Source organism: Bos indicus x Bos taurus, chromosome 12 (assembly GCF_003369695.1).
Source record: "Bos indicus x Bos taurus breed Angus x Brahman F1 hybrid chromosome 12, Bos_hybrid_MaternalHap_v2.0, whole genome shotgun sequence".
Taxonomy (NCBI): domain Eukaryota; kingdom Metazoa; phylum Chordata; class Mammalia; order Artiodactyla; family Bovidae; genus Bos; species Bos indicus x Bos taurus.
In genome coordinates, this window is record NC_040087.1 from 9,840,725 (window position 1) to 9,850,990 (window position 10,266).

The 10,266-nt window shown below is 38.9% G+C and overlaps 1 non-coding gene across 1 annotated transcript; it reads left to right on the top strand.

Moving 5' to 3' along the window:
• The first annotated feature begins 3,914 nt into the window (after positions 1 to 3,914).
• TRNAC-GCA lies at positions 3,915 to 3,986 on the top strand. Its single transcript has one exon. It is a non-coding gene; the product is annotated as a tRNA-Cys (tRNA).
• The last annotated feature ends 6,280 nt before the right edge of the window (positions 3,987 to 10,266 follow it).

Genomic DNA, 10,266 nt, shown 5'->3' on the forward strand with positions numbered 1-10,266 from the left:
AAACTGTGCCCAGATCCCATGGTTTTTCACTCTCAACAAATACTAAGCAATGTGGTCTATGTTAGTCCTTCAAAACTAAACCCCAGAAGAGAACAGAAGTAGAAAGAAACACTCTTGTTTAATGGTTATACCATTGGAAAGATAAAGCAGTGGGTAAAACCTCAAGTGTTACAGTGATTCTCTACTGTGGTTACACAGAACCACTGGTTTCTTATCTGGGGTTTATTTAAATATACATTTGGACTTCCTAGTGGCTCAGGTTGTAAAGAATCCACCTGCAGTATAGAAGACCTGGGTTCAATCCCTGGGTTGGAAAGACCCCCTGGAGAAGGGAATGGCTACCCACTCCAGAATTCTTGCCTAGAGAATTCCATGGACAGAGGAGCCTGGCAGGCTACAGATCATGGGGTCACAAAGAGTCAGACACGACTGAGAAACTAACACTAAATATACATTCATACTGATCACCATACTCTAAGGAACCCATAAATTCCAACCTACTTTGGACCCAGTATTAGGGATATCTGGATTTCCATACTTTTAAAAGTTCTGCAGTGATTTTGGAGCCCCCAAAAATAAAGTCAGCCACTGTTTCCACAGTTTCCCCATCTATTTGCCATGAAGTGATGGGACCAGATGCCACGATCTTAGTTTTCTGAATGTTGAGCTCTAAGCCAACTTTTTAACTCTCCTCTTTCATTTTCATCAAGAGGCTCATTAATTCTTCACTTTCTGCCATAAGGGTGATGTCATCTACATATCTGAGGTTATTGATATTTCTCCTGGCAATCTTGATTCCAGCCTGTGCTTCTTCCAGCCCAGCATTTCTCATGATGTACTCTGCATATAAGTTAAATAAGCAGGGTGACAATATACAGCCTTGACATACTCCTTTTCTTATTTGGAACCAGTCTGTTGTTCCATGTCCAGTTCTAACTGTTGCTTCCTGACCTGCATACAGGTTTCTCAAGAGGCAGTTCAGGTGATCTGGTATTTCCATCTCGTTCAGAATTTTCCACAGGTTATTGTGATCCACACAGTCAAAGGCTTTGGCATAGTCAATAAAGCAAAAATAGATTTTTTTTTCTGAAACTTTCTTGCTTTTTTGATGATTCAGTGAACGTTGGCAATTTGATCTCTGGTTCCTCTGCCTTTTCTAAAACTAGCTTGAACATCTGCAAGTTCGTGGTTCACATATTGCTGAAGCCTGGCTTGGAGAATTGTGAGCATTACTTTACTAGCGTGTGAGATGAGTGCAATTGTGTGGTAGTTTGAGCATTCTTTGGCATTGACTTTCTTTGAGATGGGAATGAAAACCGGCCTTTTCCAGTCCTGTGGCCACTGCTGAATTTTCCAAATTTGCTGACATATTGAGTGCAACACTTTCACAGCATCATCTTTTAGGATTTGAAATAGCTCAACTGGAATTCCATCACCTCCACTAGCTTTGTTTGTAGTGATACTTCCTAAGGCAAATAGATGGGGAAACAGTGGAAACAGTGGCTGACTTTATTTTTTGGGGCTCCAAAATCACTGCAGATGGTGACTGTAGCCATGAAATTAAAAGACGCTTACTCCTTGGAAGAAAAGTTATGACCAACCTAGACAACATATTAAAAAACAGAGACATTACTTTGCCAACAAAGGTCCATCTAGTCAAGGCTATGGTTTTTCCAGAAGCCATGTATGGATGCAAAAGTTGGACTATAAAGAAAGGTGAGTGCCGAAGAATTGATGATTCTGAACTGTGGTGATGGAGAAGACTCTTGAGAGTCCCTTGGACAACGAGGAGATCCAACCAGTCCATCCTAAAGGAAATCAGTCCTGGGTGTTCATTGGAAGGACAGATGTTGAAGCCTAAACTCCAATACTATGGCCACCTGATGCAAAGAGCTGACTCATTGGAAAACAGCCTGATGCTGGGAGGGATTGGGGGCAGGAGGAGAAGGGGACGACAGAGGATGAGATGGTTGGATGGCATCATCGACTCAATGGACATGAGTTTTGGTAAACTCTGGGTGTTGGTGATGGACAAGGAGGCCTGCTGTGTTGTGATTCATGGGGTTGCAAAGAGTCGGACACGACTGAGTGACTGAACTGAACTGAAAGGGTCTCCAAGTAATTCTAGTGTATAGGTTTGTGAATTCATGGGACTGTAGGCAATTAATATAAAGAGTTAAAGCAGACCAGATAGAAGCTACAGGTAAACCCAGTCTAAAGAAGTAGTCCTTACTCGTCTATAACTAACTATTCCTTTGTGAAATTGCAGAGTTCTTGTCCATGGATCTTTGATATCTTTGAGAAAATACAAAAATCAGAAAATTGTTAAATTCTGTTATTAATATTTTTTTAAATTTTGTTGGAATACAGTTACTTTACAATGTCGTGTTAGTTTCTACTGTACAGCAAAGTGAATCACCTATACATTAGCATGCATGCTCAGTCGATTCAGTTGTGCCTGACTCCTTGTGACCCTATGAGCTGTAACCCACCAGGCTCCTCTGTCCATGAGATTCTCCAGGCAAGAATATTGGAGTAGACTGCCATGCCCTCCTCCAGGGGATCATCCAGACCCAGGGGTTGAACCCAGGTCTCCTGCATCACAGGCAGATTCTTTGCCACTGAGCCACCAGGGAAGCCCCCTATGTATATGTATGTATCCCCTCCTTTATGGGTTTCCATCCCATTTAGGTCACTTTGTTTTAGCATTGAGTAGAGTTCCTCTTGCTATACGGTAGGTTATCATTGGTTTTATACATGAAATCAATAGTACATATATTTGACAAACAATTAAACTTTTAAATATTGTTCTATAAATCTCACAAAGCATATTATCTGGCCATAAGCTTGTGTCCTCTAATTATAAACCAAGAAAGTCTATGTGACATGTGAAGCCAACATAGAGGTTTGAATAAACTAAGTCTTTTTAAACAACAAGGATAAAAATGAACACTTATACTGATGTGTTGACATCCTACAGATAATATAATCAATTGGTGTAATGCTTTGCTTTTTCTATCTATATTTTAGGGGTTTCCCTCATAGTTCAGTTGGTAAAGAATTTGCCTGCAATGCAGGAGACCCAGGTTCAATTCCTGGGTCTGGAAGATCCCCTGGAGAAGGAGATACCCACTCCAGTATTCTTGCCTGGATCATCCCATGGGCAGAGGAGCCTGGTAGGCTACAGTCTATGGGATCGAAAGAGTCGGACACGACTTAGTAACTAAATCACCACCACCACTGATATTTTACCTTGACTTCAGTTCAGAACCTAAGTGTCTTGAAGGCAGGAATTAGATTTATTTTATGTTAATTTCACTTCGCTAGCCCTGAACACATCTTTGGGCATTTATAAATCATTGAGCATGTTATAAATGTGATACATGAAAAGCTTTAAATATAGACTCAATCTGTCTTCTTTTTTATGTTTACTCAGAAAGAAAATATGTAGTTAATCAAGCAAGTATCAGGGAATGTAATTAGTGGTCAAAACTAACATATTAATTATATTATTATTTTTTTTAAACTTTACATAATTGTATTAGTTTTGCCAAATATCAAAATGAATCTGCCACAGGTATACATGTATTCAGGATGGGGAACACATGTATTAATTGTATTATTATCAAAAATCTCTCTCTCTCTCAATCTCTCTGTTTGTCAGTCTTCCCTTACTCTCACTCTTTGTCTCTTTTACTCATTCAAAAGTTGGGACTCACCCAATTTTTGCCTTTCTTTGGGATTCTTTAAAATGCCACTTTTTACATGAAAACAATCTGGAAAGAAACTGAAGAGAATAACTTTTCTTAAGACTCAAGAGTGAAAAAACATGGAAAAGCTCAAATATCAACCTTGAAAGATTTTAATTACATTAACATTGATTGGGATAATGGCAATTTAATTATAGGAACACTTCCCAGGTAGCTCAGCTGGTAAAGAATCTGCCTGCAATGCAGGAGACCCAGGTTCGATTCCTGGGTTGGGAAGATCTGCTGGAGAAGGGATAGCCTATCTGCTCCAGTATTCTTGGGCTTCTCTTGTGACTCAACTGGTAAAGAATCCTCCTGATATGTGGGAGACCTGGGTTCAATCCCTGGGTTGGGAAGATCCCCTGGAGAAGGGAACGGCTACCCACTCCAATATTCTGGCCTGGAGAATTCCATAGACTGTATAACCCAAGGGGTCACAAAGAGTTGGACACGACTGAGTGACTTTCACTTTCAATTATAGAAAAGAGTTAAAATTCTGTCCTCCAGTCACACTGTTTTTTTTGTTTGTTTGTTTGTTTCTAAGAGTTTCTTTGGCTAGTCTTTATGGAGAGAAGTTCTTTGGGTTTTGCTTTCTATCTTTTTAATTTATTTTTAATTTTTTTCCTGGAAACTTTCCTAAAAATTCAGCCAACTATGATAAATCAGGTTGAAGCTGGGAAACATCTCAAATCTAGTTATCAACTTATTATTTGATTTGAAATGCTCAAGAGAATATGCTGTTTATGAAGGGAAACAATGCAAGCATTTCTGACTTTGGGAAAGAAGATTTTTTTTAAGAATGCAAAGGGCCCTGAGGAGTGTTGATTGGAATTATATACAGTATGAGAAATCTACTGAACACAAGTAAAGAATTGAGTGTTTAAGAAACAATTGGAAAGGCTAGCATTGAAATTCAACAGAGACAAGTAGTAATCACAGGACTGAATTTAGAATGAAAGACTTGAATATGAAATAAAATACAAGAACACTCACTAAAACACCATTAAAAGCAGTGCTTGTAACTGAAGGGTCTTAAAAATTTCTACTGTCCATGACACAATTTATTTTAAAATACCTAAAGCATCATGTACTTCAACTTTGCAATGATGTGAGTACTCCTTTATGTTTTAGTATTAGAGAGTGGAAATAACCTGTTGTCTGTTGTCTGATTAAACACTAATTTTGTGACATGTACTCACTCAAGAAAAATATATGCAAGATATCTGGATGTTTAAAGAAGGTTGGACTTTTCTAAGAAATTTTTTGTAACTATGAGTAACGACCTTTGGTATGAAAATTAAAAAAAAAAAAAAAAACTAGTTGGTTAACTGGTAACCATCAGATGGAATTGAAATTTTTTCTGTTATAAATTAGTTTTAGTTGCATTTGTTAGAATAGATTTGGCTTCATGTTGATATCATATATATAATCTATATCATATAATTATATATTATAATATAAACTATGCTATAATTATATATACTTATATTACAAATATAAATACATAGTAGGACATGATGAAGGGCTTCCCTGGTAGCTCAGCTGGTAAAAAATCCACATGCAATGCAGAGGACCCCAGTTTGATTCCTGGGTTGGTAAGATCCCCTGAAAAAGGGATAGGCTACCCATTCCAGTATTCTTGGACTCCCCTGGTGGCTCAGGCAGTAAAGAATCCACCTGCAATGTGGGAGATGTAGTTCAGTCCCTGGGTTGGGAAGATCTCTTAGAGAAGGGAATGGCAAGCCACTCCAGTATTCTTGCCTGGAGAATCCCCATGAGCAGAAGAGCCTGGTGGGCTACAGTCCAGAGAGTCTCAAAGAGTTGGGCAAGACTAAGCACAGGACAGGACAGGACATGACGAAACTTGAGAAAGAACAAAATATTTTAATATGATAGCTCAGAATCTCCCTTCACTCTTTAGTCCTTTCCTCCTTTTAAATCTCACTGTATTCTATTTTATTTTTAGTTTGGTTTATAAACTATCTTGATCCCTAAGGCATTTTAAGCATATGTATTCTATAGTATCTTTGAAACCTTTTTTACCCAAATTCTTAGAAGATACCATCTGGCCGTCTACGGTGGGAGGTGTCATTTTTACCAGGGATTGCCATAACTCTGGGGACTCTGTGGAGTCTGAGTTGGAGAAAAGTCCCTGCAGAGTGGTGATGTATTTGCTTTGATACCAAGTTCCATAGGTTTTACCAGTATGAGATTAACATTTATAATCAGTTCCCTGCCTCAAGAATTTTCACATCATGCCCAGATATAAATTTGATCACAAAATTCAAACATGTCACAACCTGTGGCTTGGACTGCTCATAGGAGATTTCACCCCACCTCCAGAATGTCAGGAAGGATACACTGAATCTACTGAGCAGGTGCAAGAGTCTTTACTCAAGTTCCCCATCTTACAGAAGCCCGGGTCCTTCCTCCTATCCTTGAATGAATCTCAGAGATCCAGCCCCTGGGGCTAGGTTCCTATAATCAAGAGTGCTAGGTCCCAGTTTGCTGGGACATTGGCTAATTTGCTTACTGCTCTGGCTTTCATCTCTGGTGCAAGCATTTGGACTTTCCTTTTCTTCTTTTTAACCTCAGCATTTACATATTTAAATTGTTGAAAGATTGTGCTAATATGCATTTAGATTTGTATTTCTACTAAGAGTGGGCTTGAGTTAAATCCATCTTTTATGTCACTGAAATCAGAAGTCTCCTCCCCCACTCTTTGATGATGGAGATTTTCATGGAGAAGCTGTCATAAAGGAAAGAGAAACTCCCCAAGATTTTATTCAAAGTTGTCACAAAATAAGCATTTAAACCCCTTTAAAATTTTAAGAAAATATGCACATGAGAAAATCTTGTCTAAGAAAAGCTTATTTAGACGTGGCAACAGCTCTTTATCTGACATGTTTTTCTTCTGCCAAGGGGAGGATACTGTGCTATAGGAATGTGACAAATGTGAATTGTTGGTGTAAGTTAGCCAATCTAAGATTTGGACTCAGAAGGGACAGTTTCATCATTCTTGTGTGTGTGCTCAGTCGCTCAGTCATGTCCAGCTCTTTGTGGCCCCATGGACTGTAGCCCACCAGGCTCCTCTGCCCATGGGATTCTGCAGACAATAACACTGGAGTGGGCTGCCACTTCCTACTCCAGGGATTCTTTCAGCATTCTTATCAAGGGCCTATTATGAATCCCTTAACCCAACAAGAACCAGAATGCAAATGGAAATGAAGCAGAATTGCAGCAACAGAGGATTATTATGGGGGTAACAAAGGATTATAGGGACTAGATTAGGATCTAGACTTTCCTTTAGGGAGTGTGTGCATGCTTGCACAGTCGTGTCCGACTCTTTTGCAAACCCTTGGACTGCAGCACTCCAGGCTCCTCTGTCCATGGGATTTCCCAGGCAAGCATCCTGGAGTAGGTTGCCATGTCCTCCTCCAGGGGATCTTCCCCACCCAGGGATTGAACCTACTTCTCCTGTCTTCTACAGTGGCAGGTGGATTCTTTACCCTTACACCACCTGGGAAGCCCTTAGGGAGTAGACAGCTGCAATCAACTACCACTAATATATCAGCAAAGCATCAGAGCTACACAGAGTCAACAGCAACAGATCAAAGAACCAAGCAGAAACCAGGGTCTGATACCAGGTGTGAGTGACAAAGCAGAGAGTAGCCAGCCATCAGCCAGGAGGCAAATCTGTTCTGACAGCCTACCTGGATGGTGAACAATTTCTGAAGATATATTCCAGTCTTTGACTCCACCCTAATGCTTAGAGTGGGGAGATCTTTGGGCCTGTCTGTACCTTACTTCAACAACACAGTTTCTTTTGCTTCCACAAGATCACCACCAAAGCCCAGGGACCCAGAACGTACATCAGCAGCATTGCTCCTGTGCACAAGCTAGGAAAGCACTTTTTCTCATATTCAATATCTTTTCATTACTAAAAGAGAAAAAGACTTGTATCCAGCATTTTTTTTTTTAAATTAAGGTTTGTTTCTTATTTTTTTAGCTGTGCTGGGTCTTAATTGAAGCATGCAGGATCTTCGATGTTCATTGCAGCCCGTGGGATCTTTTAGCATGCAAACTGTTAGTTGTGCAATGTGGGATCTAGTTCCCTGACAAGGGATTGAACCCAGGCCCGGCATCGGGGGCATGGAGTCTTAGCCACTGGACCACCTGGGAAGTTCCTATCCAGCAAATTTTTCATTAAAATTAAATATATCATTTCTAGTAATCATACATATGTGCCTAACCCTCACTGCATGTACGAACAAAAGACTATATTTATATCAAAGCCAGAGGAAATCTTACAGAGCATAATGGCGAACATCTGCACTTAAAGAGAAGTAATTTAGGTCCAAAACTTGATGTGGTTTTGTTACGTTTGTTCTTTAGGCAGTAGAATAGCAAATATGGCAGAGCATGTGCTAGAATCAAGTTTGCTGACTCTCAGTTCAGTTGTCCTCCTAGAAGAGCAACACTGTGCATATAATTTTAGTCTACTGGTAGAGCTGAGTGAATCATGATCTTTAGCTATTGACACAATATCATCTTTGGTCCATACAAAGCCCTTAATTGTTGTTTTTGAGTTATAATTACCATACAATATTATATTAGTTTCAGGCTCTGTTTTATTCTTGATCCCCAAGCCATTTCCCTTCCTCTGTCCAAGAACTCAGTCCAATATGACCAATACATGACCTTGACTGTATAAATTTCCCTTGCATCCTGTCAAAGTGTGTATGAATGCTTTTAATTTCCCCAGACTCTATGGGTATGTTCTAGTTCTTACTCCTCTTCCTCAAATCTGCATTTTAAAACTAAGCTTGGTGTTTCATGTACTGCCAGTTCATCGCTTCTAAACGTTGCGTAGCATTACATGATAAATACCCACCATGTTCTGATTATCCACTCTGCCGATAATAGAATCTAAGATTCTCAATTCGTGAGGTGTCAACTTGTTTTCAATTAATGTCTTTTTATCTCTGAAATTCAAACAATCACTACAATCTACAGTCAGAGCCTATGGTTCAGTGAGGTACATATCCTCATGATGTATAAGGTAGATGTCTTATGGGCTTCTTGTTTGCAACTTGTGAAATCTTTTGCTCAATACCCCATTTCTTAAATACACTACTAACAGCTGATAACATAGAAAGAAATGTTGGTTACAGAAATTTAGGCTATATGTACATCATATCCAAAGGGAAGGGAATAGAGATTTTCTGTAAGGTTAGAAATGTGTTTTGGAGTACATTTGTGAGTGTAATTAGCACTACCTTTATTGCTTCACAATAGAAAATAGCTTTATAATGTGTGGGTATATCATTTACCAATTAAAATTCCAAAAATATGTCAATTATTCCCTTGATGATTTTAGTCACAGTAAATAATGAGAAAGTATTCACAGAACAATGAGTGGGAGGAAATATTCAAAGCAAACCATAAGCCAGTAATCCAGTATCTTAAAGACTGAAATTGCTAAATGCTTCAGCGACCCTCAATTGAGTCTCTTAGTTCAGATACATTTTGAAATCTGATCATGTATTCTGTCCGATATATATCATGCACTTTTAACTTATTTTTAATACTGAAGCTTAGAGAAGGAAAGTTAGGACATAAGGCATTCAAGAGATTGAGATGAATGGGGACTCTGAACAAGACAGGCAGCATGGCAAGCTAAGAATTATGTCATACATATTTAAGAGCTACATTAAAATGCAGCCTGAACCCCAAGCAGAGACTGTCAGGAGACCTGAGTGCTAAATGGAACCCCTTGTTTAATTGATGTATGACTCAGGTTAGTCATCTAACCTCTTAAGAATATCTTGTTCCTCTGGTTAAAAACAGAGAAGAAACATATCCTACTTCACATGGCATGTTGTGATCATAAAACCCAGTAACACTACAGCCCTTAGAGGAAAATGAACTTCAGTGTTTTAATCTTCATATAGAACATTTCAACACTGAAGCTGATGTGCTGACCACCAAAGAAGGAAACATGAATAATACGGAAAGGCTTTTGAGAATTTTCTCTCATAGTTAGATTTCTTTCTATTGCAGTTGAAGTATTGTGGCTTGAGAATAATTAGAATAGAAGAGTATTTAAAAGTCAAAAGAAAAGGATTTAACTAGCTTATTAGGCTAATACACACTGAGTCATCAACCAAGAAGCATTGATGGGATCTTTGGAACCTGGAATGTAGTACGCATAGTCACAGGCGTGGGAGCCACCCCGCCAGAGCTTCCATAAACAGCAGAATAAGCTGAGGTTGTCCAGACCAAAAAAATCCATATATCCACCCTTTGAAACATGGACAAACATGCATGTGCACACACACACACACACACACACACACATAAGAATCAGAGAACAAAATCAGGTTCAAAAAAAAAAGATACATTAAAAGAACTGAAAGTTCATAGCAGTAAAAATGATGTGTGAGTAAACTGACACAGCCATATATCAAGATAATGGTATGGAGATTCCTTTAAAGAAAACTAAGAATAAAACTAC